Below are 20,055 nucleotides of genomic sequence, written 5' to 3'. Positions count from 1 at the left end.
GAGCCCTGTCCCAGGAGGGCGTGCGCATGCGTGAGCTTCTAAAGCAGGGCGGGAATGGGGTTCCCTGAGCCATGGGTGCTGAGTGGTTAAGAGCTAACCAAAAGGCCGGTAGTTCGGATCTACCATCTACTCCTTGGAAGTCCTATGAGTTAGTTCTACTCCGTCCTACAGGATCCTTACGAGTCAGAAACGACTCAACTGTCACCGGTTTATGAAGAGCACTGCAGGAACAGAAAACTAAGCATCTGGGGTGAATTCTGAGGCTTCTTGGAAAGCAGGCGACACCTTCTCACCCAGAACCTCCACATCAACCCTTCTGCCAAAAGAGTGTGTCTGAAGCCACCACTCATGATTTGTAAAAATTGTGGTCTTTGTTGTTTTGTGCCATAGAGTCAATCTCCCCTCATGTAGACCCTATATGACAGAGTAGAACTGTCCCATAGCGTTTCCTAGGCTGTAATCTTTATGGTGGCAGATTCCCTGCTGTATCTCCTCTGCAGCCATAGCCTTATTCCCTGGGTATTTGCTTAGCAACCCAGTGCTTACCCTCGCACGGTCAGGGCTCCTTCCCTAAGCTTATGCTTTGCTATGGAGTGGATTCTGACTCACAGCGACCCTACCAGTCAGAGTAGAACAAACCCACAGGGTTTCCAAGGAGTGGTTGGTGGATTTAAACTGCCACCTTTTGGTTAGCAGCAGGGCTCTTAACCACTTTGCAAGCAGGGCTCCACTTAAAATAAATACAGTATCCTGGATTCGGGAAGAGTGCCCTTCCACATTTAGATACACTTTGGACCACATCAATTTCTTCTTCTGAACAGGCTTTCAAAAATACTGTTTCTTTTTCCTATTCACTTTGAAAGTTCCATTACAGAACTGCACTGCCACAGAATTTTAGACCTGGAAATGCTCTAAGACATACTTTCTCCTGATGCCATTCCAAAAGTTTTCCCACTATATTTACTGTCATACAGGTTTTCTCGCTGCATTTATTTAATACATAGACATTTCACAATAAATGTTGAGGCACCAATGTTTTCTCTGAAATTTACTTGTTCCCTTGACCAGGACAGTTGAGAACCAGGTCACAGAAAGTAGCTCCATGCTTTCCCTAGGTTCTTGCTCCACACAGGTGGAATGGCTTAAGCTGCACCCTTAGAATTTATGAAATTGAATAAAAATTTGTGAAATTCTTATTGCAAAATAAATATTTATGGAAGGAAAACAAGTCCTTTTACAATACCATTTAAGAAAATAAAACATATAGGAATAAATGTATGCACTGATCTGAACGGCTTATATAATGAAAATTATAAAACACTGCTGAAAGATATTAAAGCAGACCTAAATAGATGGTAAAAAATTCTGTGCTCATGGATTGGAAGACTTGATATAGTCAAGATGTCAATAATACACAAAGTGACCTACAGATAGAACACAATCCTAATCAAAATTCCTACAGTAATCTTTACAGAAATGGAAAAAGAATCCTCCTTTTTCTATGGAAAGACAAGAGACCTGAAATAGTCAAAGCAATTTGAAAAATAACAAAGTAGCAGGCCTCATGCTTCCTCACTTCAAAACAGATCCTCACTTCAAAACAGATTACATAGCTACAGTAAATCAAAACAGCCTAATACTTGTTTAAACATAGACACACAGGCCAATGGAACAGAATTGAAAATCCGGCAATAAATCCAAACATCTATGGTCAATTGGTTTTCGATAACGGAGCCAAATCCATTCATTGAAAAAAGGATAGTCTCTTCAACAAACGGTGCAGGTGAAATTGGATTTCCACAAACAGAAAAATGAAACAAGATCCATACCTCACGCCATGAAGAAAAACTAAATCAATATGGATCAAGGAGCTAAATTTAAATTTAGAACCATACACTTCTACAAAAAGAGTATAGGAACAAACCTTTTGGACCTACTTAGTTTTCAAATGATAGATTATCAAACATAATAACGAACGCACAAGCATTGGAAAACAAAATAGATAACTCGGACCTTCTAAGAGTTAAATACTTATGCTCATCAAAAGACTTAATAAAATAGGGAAGAGACAGCCTATAGACTGGGAAAACTTCTTTGGCAATTATATAAGTGATTAGAGTCTAATATCTAAAATATGTAAAACTTCTTCAACTTAATAAGCAAAAGACAACCATATCAAGAACTGGGCAAAGAACATGAACAGACATTTCACCAGTGAGAATATTCACATGACCAAGAGACATGTGAAGAGATGCTAAATGTCATTAGGCATCAGGGAAATGCAAATCAATACCTACATGGGATAACATTTCACTCCCACTGTGATGGCTACGATAAAAATATCAAAAACTAAAAAATGGGAAAATAACAAGTGTTAAAGAGGATTTGGATAAATCAGAACCCTTATCCGCTGCTGGTGAAAATTCAAACTGATATAGCCATTTTCAAAACAGTCTGGCAGTTCCTCAAAAAACTGGTGGTAGAGCTGCCATATAACCCAGCAATTCCGCTCCAGGTATTTACCCTAGGGATCTGATAGAAATGACGGGAACAGACATATGCACACCTATTTTCATCGCAGTACTATTCACAATAGCAAAAAGATGGAAACAACCTAACTGCCCATCAATGGATGAATGGATAAGTAAAATGTGGTGCATACATATAATGAAATAATACTCAGCAATACAGAAGTATGAGTTCCCTATACACCTTGGAACATGCAAGAACCTGGAGGACGTTACCTCGAGTGAAATAAGTCTGCCACAATAAAAGAAATATTCTATGTTATTACATTTATGAAATGATATGAACTAATAAAAATATGCAGAAAATAATGTGTTTACCAGAGATGGGGTGGAGTAAAACAGAAATTCACTCTCTAGAGAGTAAACACTGGTTACTTTTGGTGATGGGAAAAGTAACACCGAATGACAGTGAAGTGCACACAGCTTGACGAAGGCAAACCATGTGAGTAAAATGTACATGAGGAAAAAGAACTTGTTGGTAATAGCACGTAATGTATGATTTTCAAACACAAGCAAAAACGACCAAAAATATATATACGTACATATGTATATATATATAACCCAAAAAAAAAACCCAGTGCCGTTGAGTCGATTCTGACTCACAGTGACCCTATAGGATAGAGTAGGACAGCCCCATAGAGTTTCCAAGAAGCGCCTGGCAGATTCAAACTGCTGACCCTTTTATATACAGACATATATATATATATATATGGAAGTATTCAGGTAGGCATTTATGTGTATAAGAACACATAGGTGTATATATAGGTGAATATGTATATGCACATACATCTATGGGAATGTATGCACACAGTCATAAATATAATAATAAGTCACATAGAGGGAACAGTTATGAATATTTCTTATACATATTAAATATTTATGCACCAAATGACAGAGCTGCAAGATACATAAAACAAAATCTACCATCAATAAACTGTGAGACACACAGCTCCACAATAACAGTAGGAGACTTCAACACATCACTTTCCGTGAAGACAGGACACCAGAAGGGAGCTCAATAAAGACACGGAAGATCTAAATGCCACAATTAACCAGATTGACTGCATAGACATATACAGAACACTCCACCCAACAGCAGCCAAGTATACTTTTTTCTAGTGCACATGGAACATTCCCTAGAACAGACCACATATTAGGTCATAAAGGAAGCCTTAGAATTAGAAGAATCCAAAACGTTGAAATATTACAAAGCATCTTCTTGGACCATAAGTTCATAAAAGTAGAAATCAATAACAGAAAAAGGAGGGAAAAGAAATCAAACACTTGGAAACTGAACAATGCCCTGCTCAAAAAAGACTGGGTTATAGAAGACATTAAGGATGGAATAAAGAAATTCATAGAATACAATGAGAATGAAAACACTTCTTATCAGAACATTTGAGACACAGAGGAAGCAGTCTTTGAGTTCAATTTATACCAATAAATGCATACGTCCAAAAAAAAGAAAGGGCCAAAATCAAAGAAGTAATCCTACAACTTGAACAAATAGAAAGACAACAACAAAAGAAACCCTCAGACACCAGAAGAAAACAAATAAGAAAAATTAGAGCAGAACTAAATGAAAAAGAAAACAGAAAAACAATTGAAAGAATTAACAAGACCAAAAGGTGGTTCTTTCAAAAAATCAACAAAATTGATAAACCATTGGCCAAACTGACAAAAGAAAAACAGGAGAGGAAGCAAATAACCCCAATAAGAAATGAGATGGGCCATATTACAACAGACCAACTGAAATTAAAAGACTCATATCAGATTACTATGAAAAATTGTACTCTAACAAATTTGAAAACCTAGAAGAAATGGATGAATTCATAGAAACACACTACCTACCTAATCTAACATAAACAGAGGCAGAACAACTAAATAGGCCCATAAAAAAAGAAAAGATTGAAAAGGTAAACAAAAATCTCCCCCACCCCCCCCCCAAAAAAAACCCTGGCCCAGACTGCTTCACGGCAGAGTTCTACCAAACTTTCAGAGAAGAGTTACCACCACTAGTACTAAAGGTATTTCAGAACATTGACGAGGACAGAATACTCCCAAACTCATTCTAAGAAGCCAGCATATCCCTGATGCCAAAACCAGCTACATACACCACAAAAAAAAAAAAGAAAATTGTAGAACAATATCCCTCATGACAATGTTCCGATGCTATTCATAAGGTTTTCACTGTCAAATGCTTTTCAGAAGTAGACTGCCGAGTCCTTCTTCCTAGTCTGTCTTACTCTGGAATCTCAGCTGAAACCTGTCCTTCATGGGTGACCCTGCTGCTATCTGAATACCGGTGGCATAGCTTCCAGCATCACAGAAATATGGAAGACAGCTTCCTGGCCAACTGACTGGAAGAGATCCATATTTATGCCTATTCCCAAGACAGGTGAGCCAACCGAATGTAGAAATTGTAGAACAATATCATTAATATCACATACAAGCAAAATTTTGCTGAAGATCATTCAAAAATGATTGCAGCAGTATATTGACAGGGAAAGGCAAGAAATTCAATCCAGTTTCAGGAGAGGATGTAGAACCAGGGATATCATTGCTGATGTCAGAGGGATCCTGGCTCAAAGCGGGGAGTACCAGAAGGATGTTTATCTGTGTTTTATTGACTACGCAAAGGCATTCAACTGTGTGGATCCTAACAAATTATGGATAACATTGCAAAGAATGAGAATTTCAGAACACTTAATTGTGCTCGTGAGGAACCTTTACATAGATCAAGAGGCAGTTGTTTGGACAGAACGAGAGGATACTGATTGGTTTAAAGTTAGGAAAGGTGTGCGTCAGGCTTGTATTCTTTCACCATGCCTATTCAATCTGTATGCTGAGCAAATAATCCGAGAAGCTGGACTATATGAAGAAGAACGGGGCATCAAGATTGGAGGAGGACTCATTAACAACCTGCGTTATGCAGATGACCCAACCTTGCTTGCTGAAAGTGAAGAGGACATGAAGCACTTAATAATGAAGATCAGCCTTCAGTATGCATTGCACGTCAACATAAAGAAAAAAAATCCTCACAACGGGACCAATGAGCAACATCATAATAAATGGAGAAAAGATTGAAGTTGTCAAGGATTTCATTTTACTTGGATCCACAACCAACAGCCATGGAAGCAGCAGCCAAGAAATCAAAAGACACATTGCATTGGGTAAATCTACTGCAAAGAACCTCTTCGAAGTGTTGAAGAGCAAAGATGTCACCTTGAAGACTAAGGTGCGCCTGACCCAAGCCATGGTATTTTCAGGCGCATCATATGCATGTGAAAGCTGGACAATGAATAAAGAAGACTGAAGAAGAATTGACGCCTTTGAATTGTGGTATTGGCGATGAATATTAAATATAACATGGACTGCCAAAAGAATGCGCAAATCTGTCTTAGAAGAAGTACAACCAGAATGCTCCTTAGAAGCAAGGATGGCGAGACTGCGTCTGACATACTTTGGATATGCTGTCAGTAGGGATCAGTCCCTGGAGAAAGACATGATGCTTTGCAGAGTTTACGGTCAGCGGAAAAGAGGAAGCCCCTCAACGAGATGGATTGACACAGTGGCTACAACAATGAGCTAAAGCATAACAATGATTCTAAGGATGGCTGAGGACCTGGCAGTGTTTCGTTCTGTTGTGCATAGGGTTGCTATGAGTCGGAACCGACTTGGCAGCACCTAACAAAAACAACAACATCCCTCATGAAGTTACAATCAAAATGCTCAACAAAATTCCAGCCAATAGAATTCAACAACTTTTTTTTTTTTATCAAAAAAGTAATTCGCCACGACCAGGTGGGATTCATACCAGGTATGCAGGGATCATTCAACATTAGAAAAACAATTAATGTAATTCATCATCTAAATAAAACAAAGGACAAGAACCACAAGATTTTATCAGTTGATGCAGAAAAGGCATTTGACAAAGTTCAACACCCAATCATGATAAAAATTTTCAGCAAAATAGGAATAGAAGGAAAATTCCTCAGCATAATAAAGGGCATTTATACAAAGCCAATAGCCAACGTCATTCTAAATGGAGAGAGCCTGAAAGCATTCCCCTTGAGATCGAGACGTCCTAGCCAGAGCAATTAGGCTAGATAAAGAAATAAAGGGCATCCAGACGGGCAAGGAAGAAGTAAAAGTATCTCTATTTGCAGCTGACTTGATCTTATACACAGAAAACCCTAAGGAATCCTCCAGAAAACTACTGAAACTAATAGAAGAGTTCAGCAGAGTATCCGGATACAAGATAAATGTACAAAAATCAGTTAGATTCCTCTACACCAACAAAAAGAACATCAAAGAGGAAATCACCAAATCAATACCATTTACAGCAGCCCCCATGAAGGTAAAATACTTAGGAATAAATCATACCAGAGATGTAAAAGACTTATACAAAGTAAACTATAGTACACTTCTGCAAGAAACCAAAAGAGACCTACATAAGTGGAAAAACATACCTTGCTCATGGATAGAAAGACTTAATCCTAAAAATGTGTATTCTACGAAAAATGATCTATGGATTTAATACAATTACGATCCAAATTCCAAAGACATTTTTTAATGAGTTGGAGAAACAAATCACCAACTTCATATGGAAAGGAAAGAGGCCCCAGATAAGTAAAGCGTTACTGAAAAAAGAATAACAAAGTGGGAAGCCTCACTCTACCCGATTGTAGAACCTATTATACAGCCACAGTAGTCAAAACAGCCTGCTGCTGGTACAACAACAGACACATAGACCAAAGGAACAGAATTGAGAATCCAGACATAAACCCATCCACATATGAGCAGCTGATATTTGACAAAGGTCCCAAAGCAGTTAAACGTGGAAAAGACTGTTTAACAAATGGTGCTGGCATAACTGGATATCCATCTGCAGAAAAATGAAACAAGACCCATACTTCACACCATGCACAAAAATAAGCTCAAAATGGATCAAAGATCTAAATATAAAATCTAAAACAATAAAGATCATGGAAGAAAAAATACGGACTACATTAGGAGCCCTAATACAGGGCATAAAGAGTATACAAAACATTACTAACAATGCAGAAAAGAAACTAGGTAGCTGGGAGCTCCTAAAAATCAAACACCTATGCTCAACCAAAGACTTCATCAAAAGAGTAAAAAGATTACCTACAGACTGGGAAAAAGTTTTTAACTATGACATTTCCAATTAGTGCCTCATTTCTAAAATCTACATGATACTGCAAAAAACTCAGCTACAAAAAGACAACCCAATTAAAGAATGCGCAAAACATATGAACAGACACTTCACTAAAGAAGACATTCAAGTGGCTAACATACATGAGGAAATGCTCACGATCATTAGCCATTAGAGAAATGCAAATCAAAACTACAATGAGATTCCATTTGACTCCAACAAGGCTGGCATTAATCCAAAAAACCCAAAAGAATAAATGTTGGAGATGTTGTGGAGAGACTGGAACACTTCTACACTGCTGGTGGGAATCCAAAATGGTACAACCACTTTGGAAATTGATTTGGTGCATCCTTAAAAAGCTAGAAATATAACCACCATATGATCCAGCAATCCCATTCCTTGGAAAATATCCTAGAGAAATAAGAGCCTTTACACGAACAGATATATGCACACCCATGTTCACTGCAGCTGAACATGTTTACAAGAGCAAAAAATGGAAGCAACCGTGTGCCCATCAAGGGATGAATGGATAAATAAATTATGGTATATTCACACAATGGAATACTACCCACTGATAAAGAACAGTGATGAATCTGTGACACATTTCATAACATGGAGGAACCTGGAAGGCATTATGTTGAGTGAAATTAGTCAGTTGCAAAAGGACAAATATTGTATAAGACCAATATTATAAGAACTTGAGAAACAGTTTTAACTGAGAAGAAAGCATTCTTTTGGGGTTACGAGAGGGAGGAGGGAGGGAGCGTGGGAGACGGGTATTCACTATTTAGATAGTACATGAGAACTATTTTAGGTGAAGGGAAAGACAACATACAATCCAGGTGAGGTCAGCACAACTGGACTAAACCAAAAGCAAAGCAGTTTCCTGAATAAACAATCCTTCGAAGGGCAGCGTAGCAGGGACAGGGGTTTGGGGACCATGGTTTCAGGGAATATCTAATTCAATTGGCATGATCAAATCTATTAAGAAAACATTCTACATCCCACTTTGAAGAGTGGCATCTGGGGTCTTAAACGATAGCAAGCAGCCATCTAAGATGCATCAATTGGTCTCAACTCACCTGGATCAATAGACATTGAAGAACATCAAAGACACAAGGTAATTAGGAGCCCAAAGGACAGAAAGGGCCACCCACATAAACCAGAGACTACATCAGCCTGAGACCAGAAGAGCTAGATGGTGCCCAGCTACAACCGATGACTGCCCTGACAGAGAACACAACAGAGAGCCCCTGAGGGAAAAAGCCAGCAGTGGGCCAGTCCCCAAATTCTCGTAAAAAGACCAGACTTACTGGTCTGACTGAGACTAGAAGGACCCCGGTGGTCACGATCCCCAGGCCTTCTGTTGGCCCAGGACAGGAGCCATTCCCAAAGCCAACTCTTCAGACAGGGATTGGACTGGATAATGGGATGGAGAGGGATGCTGGTGAGGAGTGAGCTTCTTGGATCAGGTGACCATTTGAGACTATGTTGGCACCTCCTGCCTGGAGAGGAGAGGAGATGGTAGAGGGGGTTAGAAGCTGGCGAGATGGACACGAAAAGACAGGATGGAGGGAGGGAGTGAGCTGTCTCATCAGGGGGACAGCAATTGGGAGTATGTAGTGAGGTGTATATAAGTAATTGCGTGAGAGACTGACTTGATTTGTAAACTTTCACTTCGGGCACAGTAAAAAAAAAAAAAAAAAAAAGGTTGGTAGCTCAATCCACCAGGCGCCCTTGGAAACTCTATGGGGCAGTTCTACTCTGAACCATAGGGTTGCTATGAGTCGGAATCAACTCAATGGCAACGGATTGGTTACGGACTTTGGTGATCTTTCAGAAGGAGATTGCCAGACCTTTCTTCTGAAGCACTTCTTGGTGGACTCGAACGTCCAACCTTCTGATCAGTAGCCAAGCATGTAAGTATCTGCATCTCCCAGGGACTCCAATTTTTTTCTTACAGGAACTGGATTTCTCTGCAAATGGCAACGCTATGGAGTCAAAGCTCCATTTGTTTGTGCTCTGTCCATCAGGAGAGCAGACAGAATCTTGTGGGTTGACAAGAAAGAATTATTTAGTTAAAATCGTGGCAACTGATTAAAAATAACAAAGTGTCATTGACCAGCAAGGATAAGATCAAAAGGTTTAGTTGAAAGTTTTCCAAGCTAAACATGCCAACTGATAAAATTTTCTCTAAAACAGTTAATTCTGGCTGATAATTTCAAGGCAAAACTAATGGGAATAGGACAAATCACTGGTAATTCTAACAAAATATTTATCTTTCGAATGCAATATATACGAAGGCAACCTTTCACAGCAAATGCTAAATGAGTTTGCCAATTAAACCACCTGATCCAAAACCCGTTACCACTGAGTCAATTCTGACGCATAGTGGCCCCGTGGGACAGAGTGGAACTGCCCCACAGGGTTTCCAAGGAGCAGCTAGTGAATTTGAACTGCTGATGTTTTGGTTTGCAGCTAAGCCCTTAACCAGCCCTTAACCAGTAGACCATCAGGGCTTGGACTCAGGAATAAGATGCAGTCCATCTGGTATTTGTCTACAAGGGGACAATCACAATACATGCGCGATAGACATTTACTCAGTAGACCTTTACCAGGAACAAAGCAATGCCACTTAATCTGGAGAAGACAAGGGTAGGCATATTGAGATGCATCTGAAATGCTTCCTGCTCTCAGTGAGTTTAGAATCAAATATCCAAGTTTAGACTGTAATTCAAGTCAGAACACCAATGCTGCACAAAAGTAACAGGCAAAAAGCAGTGGATTATGGGGGGAGTCAGGAGCGACTGTATTACACGCGTAACAGGAAGGTGAAAGGTGAAGCCTGGGCATATTTGCATTTATTTGTTGATATGTATACTTTTTTTCTTTTTCTTTTTTGTTATACTTATGAGTGGGTATTAGTTCACTTACTGTAAATGTTCAGAGTTACTTCATAAGCTGATCATTGCTCATATTTAAAAGCATCATAAAGAGGGGGGCGGAGCCAAGATGGTGGACTAGGCAGACGCTACCTCGGATCCCTCTTACAACAAAGACACGGAAAAACAAGTGAATCAATCACATACATAACAATCTACGAACCCTGAACAACAAACAGATTTAGAGATGGAGAACGAACTAATACGGGGAAGCAGCGATTGTTTCCAGAGCCTGGAGCCAGCGTACCAGTCAGGTACGGCACAAGCACAGAGACCTGCTCCACCCCCCTAAACTAACCCCGGGAGGGAGACCAGCTGGTTCCGCGGGCGGCGTGGGACGCAGCTGGTAGGAGAAGTCCCCGGGAGGCAGTGACTGGTCTTGGAGCAGAAAGAGCAGCGTCCGAGCCGGGGAACCATCCCGCAGGGATTTGGACTGGACGCAGGTACGGCATAAACATGGAGAGTTGCTCCACCCCCCTGAACTAACCCCGGGAAGGGGACCAGCCGGGTCGTGCGGGTGGAGTGGGACGCAGCCGGTAGGAGAAGTCCCCGGGAGGCAGCGACTGGTATTGGAGCGGGCAGAACAGCATCCCAGCCGGGACACTCGGTCACGGCACAAGCACGGGGAGCTGCTCCACCCATCTGAACTAACCCCGGGAGGAAGCCCAACTGGTTCTCGGGGGCAGCACGGCCATGCGGCTGGAGGGACGAGAAGTCCCCGGGAGGCAGCGAATGATTTTGGAGTCGAGAGTGCACCGTCCCAGTAGGGGAGCCTTGACGCTGGGCGTGGGGCTGGAAGCAGAGGATCTGACCGTGACTCCAGCGGGCCAGACCCCCCGGGAGCAATCTCCACACAGCCAGCACACACAGGCGACGCGCCTGCAGGAATCTCAGATATAATAGTCATTCCAAGAAAGACAAGCAACTCTGGCTATATTCTGAGGTGCTACTCTCCTATCTCTCTGTTCCCTCCCCCACCCTCCCCAGGCGGCTTCATTAACATCTGAATAGCCTGAGCCAGAGGGAGAACTCTGATAGGGATCTGACTGCATTTTTTTTAGCAGATTTTCTGGAAAAACTAGTTTCCCAGTGATGGCTCGGGGACAACAATCCATATCAAACCACTTAAAGAAGCAGACCATGACAGCTTCTCCAACCCCCCAAACAAAAGAATCAAAATCTTTCCCAAATGAAGATACAATCTTGGAATTATCAGATACAGAATATAAAAAATTAATTTACAGAATGCTTAATGATATCACAAATGAAATCAGGATAACTGCAGAAAAAGCCAAGGAACACACTGATAAAACTGTTGAAGAACTCAAAAAGATTATTCAAGAACATACTGGAAAAATTAATAAGTTGCAAGAATCCATAGAGAGACAACATGTAGAAATCCAAAAGATTAACAATAAAATTACAGAATTAGACAACGCACTAGGAAGTCAGAGGAGCAGACTCGAGCAATTAGAATGCAGACTGGGACATCTGGAGGACCAGGGAATCAACACCAACATAGCTGAAAAAAAATCAGATAAAAGAATTTAAAAAAATGAAGAAACCCTAAGAATTATGTGGGACTCTATCAAGAAGGATAACCTGCGGGTGATTGGAGTCCCAGAACAGGGAGGGGGGACAGAAAACACAGAGAAAATAGTTGAAGAACTCCTGACAGAAAACTTCCCTGACATCATGAAAGACGAAAGGATAGCTATCCAAGATGCTCATCGAACCCCATTTAAGACTGATACAAAAAGAAAAACACCAAGACATATTATCATCAAACTCACCAAAACCAAAGATAAAGAGAAAATTTTAAAAGCAGCCAGGGAGAAAAGAAAGGTTTCCTTCAAGGGAGAATCAATAAGAATATGTTCTGACTACTCAGCAGAAACCATGCAGGCAAGAAGGGAATGGGACGACATATAGAGAACACTGAAGGAGAAAAACTGCTAGCCAAGGATCATATATCCAGCAAAACTCTCTCTGAAATATGAAGGCGAAATTAAGATATTTACAGACAAACACAAGTTTAGAGAATTTGCAAAAACCAAACCAAAGCTACAAGAAATACTAAAGGATATTGTTTGGTCAGAGAACCAATAATATCAGATATCAGCACAACACAAGGTCACAAAACAGAACGTCCTGATACCAACTCAAATAGGGAAATCACAAAAACAAACAAATTAAGATTAATTAAAAAAAAATACACATAACAGGGACTCATGGAAGTCAATAGGTAAAAGATCACAATAATCAAAAAGAGGGACTAAATACAGGAGGCATTGAACTGCCATATGGAGAGTGATACAAGGCGATATAGAACAATATAAGTTAGGTTTTTACTTAGAAAAATAGGGGTAAATAATAAGGTAACCACAAAAAGGTATAACAACTCTATAACTCAAGATAAAAACCAAGAAAAACGTAACGACTCAACTAACATAAAGTCAAGCACTATGAAAATGAGGATCTCACAATTTACTAAGAAAAACGCCTCAGCACAAAAAAGTATGTGGAAAAATGAAATTGTCAACAACACACATAAAAAGGCATCAAAATGACAACACTAAAAACTTATTTATCTATAATTACCCCGAATGTAAATGGACTAAATGCACCAATAAAGAGACAGAGAGTCACAGACTGGATAAAGAAACACGATCCATCTATATGCTGCCTACAAGAGACACACCTTAGACTTAGAGACACAAACAAACTAAAACTCAAAGGATTTAAAAAAGTATATCAAGCAAACAATAAGCAAAAAAGAAGAGGAGTAGCAATATTAATTTCTGACAAAATAGACTTTAGACTTAAATCCACCACAAAGGATAAAGAAGAACAATATATAATGATAAAAGGGACAATTGATCAGGAAGACATAACCATATTAAATATTTATGCACCCAATGACAGGGCTGCAAGATACATAAATCAAATTTTAACAGAATTGAAAAGTGAGATAGACACCTCCACAATTATAGTAGGAGACTTCAACACACCACTTTCGGAGAAGGACAGGACATCCAGTAAGAAGCTCAACAGAGACACGGAAGATCTAATTACAACAATCAACCAACTTGACCTCATTGACTTATACAGAACTCTCCACCCAACTGCTGCAAAATATACTTTTTTTTCTAGTGCACATGGAACATTCTCTAGAATAGATCACATATTAGGTCATAAAACAAACCTTTGCAGAGTCCAAAACATCGAAATATTACAAAGCATCTTCTCAGACCACAAAGCAATAAAACTAGAGATCAATAACAGAAAAACGAGGGAAAAGAAATCAAATACTTGGAAAATGAACAATACCCTCCTGAAAAAAGACTGGGTTATAGAAGACATCAAGGAGGGAGTAAGGAAATTCATAGAAAGCAACGAGAATGAAAATACTTCCTATCAAAACCTCTGCGACACAGCAAAAGCAGTGCTCAGAGGCCAATTTATATCGATAAATGCACACATACAAAAAGAAGAAAGAGCCAAAATCAGAGAACTGTCCCTACAACTTGAACAAATAGAAACTGAGCAACAAAAGAATCCATCAGGCACCAGAAGAAAACAAATAATAAAAATTAGAGCTGAACTAAATGAATTAGAGAACAGAAAAACAATTGAAAGAATTAACAAAGCCAAAAGCTGGTTCTTTGAAAAAATTAACAAAATTGATAAACCATTGGCTAGACTGACTAAAGAAATACAGGAAAGGAAACAAATAACCCGAATAAGAAATGAGAAGGACCACATCACAACAGAACCAAATGAAATTAAAAGAATCATTTCAGATTATTATGAAAAATTGTACTCTAACAAATTTGAAAACCTAGAAGAAATGGATGAATCCCTGGAAAAACACTACCTACCTGAACTAACACATTCAGAAGTAGAACAACTAAATAGACCCATAACAAAAAAAGAGATTGAAACGGTAATCAAAAAACTCCCAACAAAAAAAAGCCCTGGCCCGGACGGCTTCACTGCAGAGTTCTACCAAACTTTCAGAGAAGAGTTAACACCACTACTACTAAAGGTATTCCAAAGCATAGAAAATGACGGAATACTACCCAACTCATTCTGTGAAGCCACCATCTCCCTGATACCAAAACCAGGTAAAGACGTTACAAAAAAAGAAAATTATAGACCTATATCCCTCATGAACATTGATGCAAAAATCCTCAACAAAATTCTCGCCAATAGAATCCAACAACACATCAAAAAAATAATTCACCCTGATCAAGTGGGATTTATACCAGGTATGCAAGGCTGGTTTAATATCAGAAAAAACATATCAGAAAAACCATTAATGTAATCCATCACATAAATAAAACAAAAGACAAAAACCACATGATCTTATCAATTGATGCAGAAAAGGCATTTGACAAAGTCCAACACCCATTCATGATAAAAACTCTTACCAAAATAGGAATTGAAGGAAAATTCCTCAACATAATAAAGGGCATCTATGCAAAGCCAACAGCCAATATCACTCTAAATGGAGAGAACCTGAAAGCATTTCCCTTGAGAACGGGAACCAGACAAGGATGCCCTTTATCACCGCTCTTATTCAACATCGTGTTGGAAGTCTTAGCCAGGGCAATTAGGCTAGACAAAGAAATAAAAGGTATCCGGATTGGCAAGGAAGAAGTAAAGTTATCACTATTTGCAGATGACATGATTATATACACAGAAAACCCTAAGGAATCCTCAAGAAAACTACTGAAACTAATAGAAGAGTTTGGTTATAAAATAAACATACAAAAATCACTTGGATTCCTCTACATCAACAAAAAGAACACCGAAGAGGAAATAACCAAATCAATACCATTCACAGTAGCCCCCAAGAAGATAAGATACTTAGGAATAAATCTTACCAAGGATGTAAAAGACCTATACAAAGGAAACTACAAAGCTCTACTACAAGAAATTCAAAAGGACATACTTAAGTGGAAAAACATACCCTGCTCATGGATAGGAAGACTTAACATAGTAAAAATGTCTATTCTACCAAAAGCCATCTATACATTTAACGCACTTCCGATCCAAATTCCAATGTCATATTTTAAGGGGATAGAGAAAGAAATCACCAATTTCATATGGAAGGAAAAGAAGCCCCGGATAAGCAAAGCACTACTGAAAAAGAAGAAGAAAGTGGGAGGCCTCACCTTACCTGACTTCAGAACCTATTATACAGCCACAGTAGTCAAAACAGCCTGGTATTGGTACAACAACAGACACATAGACCAATGGAACAGAATTGAGAACCCAGACATAGATCCATGCACGTATGAGCAGCTGAAAAGATAGCCTTTTTAACAAATGGTGCTGGCATAACTGGATATCCATTTGCAAAAAAATGAAACAGGACCCATACCTCACACCATGCACAAAAACTAACTCCAAGTGGATCAAAGACCTAAACATAAAGACTAAAACGATAAAGATCATGGAAGAAAAAATTGGGACAACGCTAGGAGCCCTAATACAAGGCATAAACAGAATACAAAACATTACCAAAAATGATGAAGAGAAACCAGATAACTGGGAGCTCCTAAAAATCAAACACCTATGCTCATCTAAAGACTTCACCAAAAGAGTAAAAAGACCACCTACAGACTGGGAAAGAATATTCAGCTATGACATCTCCGACCAGCGCCTGATCTCTAAAATCTATATGATTCTGTCAAAACTCAACCACAAAAAGACAAGCAACCCAATCAAGAAGTGGGCAAAGGATATGAACACACATTTCACTAAAGAAGATATTCAGGCAGCTAACAGATACATGAGAAAATGCTCTCGATCATTAGCCATTAGAGAAATGCAAATTAAAACTACGATGAGATTCCATCTCACACCAGCAAGGCTGGCATTAATCGAAAAAACACAAAATAATAAATGTTGGAGAGGCTGCGGAGAGATTGGAACTCTCATACACTGCTGGTGGGAATGTAAAATGGTACAACCACTTTGGAAATCTATCTGGCGTTATCTTAAACAGTTAGAAATAGAACTACCATACAACCTAGAAATCCCACTCCTAGGAATATACCCTAGAGATACAAGAGCCTTCACACAAACAGATATATGCACACCCATGTTTATTGCAGCTCTGTTTACAATAGCAAAAAGTTGGAAGCAACCAAGGTGTCCATCAACGGATGAATGGGTAAATAAATTGTGGTATATTCACACAATGGAATACTACGCATCGATAAAGAACAGTGACGAATCTCTGAAACATTTCATAACATGGAGGAACCTGGAAGGCATTATGCTGAGCGAAATTAGTCAGAGGCAAAAGGACAAATATTGTATAAGACCACTATTATAAGATCTTGAGAAATAGTAAACCTGAGAAGAACACATACTTTTGTGGTTACGAGGAGGGGAGGGAGGGAGGCTGGGAGAGGGTTTTTTATTGATTAATCAGTAGATAAGAACTGCTTTAGGTGAAGGGAAAGACAACACTCAATCCATGGAAGGTCAGCTCAATTGGACCGAACCAAAAGCAAAGAAGTTTCCGGGATAAAATGAACGCTTCAAAGGTCAGCGGAGCAAGTGCGGGGGTCTGGGGAACATGGTTTGCGGGGACTTCTAAGTCAATTGGCAAAATAATTCTATTATGAAAACATTCTGCATCCCACTTTGAAATGTGGCGTCTGGGGTCTTAAATGCTAACAAGCGGCCATCTAAGATGCAGCAATTGGTCTCAACCCACCTGGAGCAAAGGAAAATGAACAACACCAAGGCCACACGACAACTAAGAGCCCAAGAGACAGAAAGGGCCACATGAACCAGAGACCTACATCATCCTGAGACCAGAAGAACTAGTTGGTGCCCGGCCACAATCGATGACTGCCCTGACAGGGAGCACAGCAGAGGACCCCTGAGGGAGCAGGAGATCAGTGGGATACAGACCCCAAATTCTCATAAAAAGACCAAACTTAATGGTCTGACTGAGACTGGAGGAATCCCGGCGGCCATGCTCCCCAGACCTTCAGTTGACACAGGACAGGAACCATCCCCGAAGACAACTCATCAGAAATGAAAGGGACTGGTCAGCGGGTGGGAGAGAGACGCTGATGAAGAGTGAGCTAATTATATCAGGTGGACACTTGAGACTGTGTTGGCAACTCTTGTCTGGAGGGGGGATGGAAGGATAGAGAGAGAGGGAAGCCGGCAAAATTGTCAAGAAAGGAGAGACTGAAAGGGCTGACTCAAGAGGGGGAGAGCAAGGGGGAGTAGGGAGTGAGATGTATGTAAACTTACATGTGACAGACTGATTGGATTTGTAAACGTTCACTTGAAGCTTAATAAAAGTTATTAAAAAAAATCATAAAAAGAACTGTATTCAAGCCTGGTTCACACGTGTAACACAGATAAACTACAGAAGAGGCCATGAACACAGTCTAACCACAAGGAGATAAAGGAACCGCACGCTGGGTTGGCCCAGTGGAACCCTGTCAGGGGATGCTTTTGAGAGAACACGATTGTTTTTCTGGGTGTTTTCCCAAAGCCTTGGAATACATCCCAGTCTTCTCTCGTTTTCTCTAGTATCTTGCTACTTACTGATTTCCCTGAAATCTTTAATAGAGGTCACTGCTAACTAAAAAAAGAAAAGAAAAGAAACTTGTCTACAAGACAAATAAAAAAAAAAATAGACTACGTAAACCATGACCTCATCTGCCCTGAGACCAGAAGAATTGGATGACACCCAGCTACCACTACCATCCCTTGTGATCAGGGTCACAATAGATGGATTCTGAGAGAATGCGACAAAAATGTGGAACAGAGTCTCAAATTCACTAAAAAAAAAGGGCTTATTGGACTGGTTCAGACTTGAGTACACCCTTAGAAGCACTGCCCTGAAATACTCCTCAAATCTTGAACTGAAACTAGCCCCTGAGGTCACCTTATGCCTAAATAACAGATTGGCTCCCAAAATAATGAATATCACCACTAAGTACTGTGTTCCTTTGGTTCAAATTCCAAAGATGGCTGCTTAACAAGATTCAACAAAATGAGAAATAAACTCAATTGAAATGTGAACCCTCTTAAACTTGCTCTTTTAAAGCCAGTAATTCCAGAGTCAACCTCCCAGCTTTCCTACAAGACAAGGCACACAGTGGTGCTGCTCTTAGAAAGCAAGAAATCCATCACCCTGCTGCTCATTCAAACCTCCCAGACTGCCTTGCAATAAGAAATGCTTGATTTTCACATCACCTGCCTCTGCATTTCCTACTACATTGTATTTGCGTTTTTGCACGCACCGCACTGTACTCTCACTCTCCCCTGGCTCCACACATCTTCTAGGAATGCATGTTAGGAGATCTCTTCAGGAAAATGTCCTCAGTACGTGTAATTCAGTTTACGTTTCCTCCTGTGTTGTGATTAGGAATACATCTCAGCCACTGTTGCTTCTTCCGTGTTTACATAGAGGGTACTGTGGGAACAAAATTATTCTTTTTTTCTTTTGTAATATAAATTTATATTTTCAGTCGATCCTTAAGAAATCAGTATCAGAATTGCATCGCTATATTGTTTTTGTTTTTTTTTGAAAACTTTCAATAATCAGTCTTTTTCTAGAAATTGCAAGATTTGCATTATTTCTCACTCCCTTAGATAACTCCCTTGGATGACCCTACAGAGCCAACATGTGGAGCCTCAAAGTTCACACCTGAGAGAGAAATCACAGTAGCTGAATAACACTCAGTCATCACATCTTGTCATTTCCTCCAATGCTCTGAGATTGAGTGGAAGAGCGTCTGTCATCTGTGTACTGTGACCCAAGACAAGAAATGACTTTTATCAGTAGTCAATGCTCGCCCTAGGCCTTTTCCAAAGGGATGGTCAGAGACCCAAGTTCAAGGTACTTTTGGCCTCGCCTTTTCATGGCCAATCTTAGTAAATTGCATATGGGCTAATTTAATCACATATGCTTCCAGGGTAGAAGATTTTCATGCAGTAGAAAAAGGAATTGCAGAATCTGGACATGACTGTCACTCCATAACGCAATTTTAAATTACTGGCCCTGAGCTCACTCATTCAAATCCAATGGCCTAAATCCATAAGTATGTATCATGGGAAAAAATGGATGGACTCACTGACAAGCAGAAAAATCAAGGAGCAAGCCTGCTTTTCTTGAGTGCCTAGATGCAATAATTTGACCTACCATCCATCTGGATTAAAAACTATTTAAGGTTGCTCCATGATAGAAGCTCAACTCCCAAGAAAAGTCGCCAAGATTTTGCTTTTATCAATCACCATGAGTAGCTTTAAAAAATATCAGGACGATTATTCTTGAACATCTCTAACTTCATTATTTAAGCTAAGACGTGAATAGAGTTGTACATTGTAGCTACCAGAGAAAACACAAAGATAGGCACAT

This window comes from Elephas maximus, chromosome 9, assembly GCF_024166365.1.
Source record: "Elephas maximus indicus isolate mEleMax1 chromosome 9, mEleMax1 primary haplotype, whole genome shotgun sequence".
Taxonomy (NCBI): Eukaryota; Metazoa; Chordata; class Mammalia; order Proboscidea; family Elephantidae; genus Elephas; species Elephas maximus.
Note: the sequence above shows the minus strand (reverse complement) of the source record.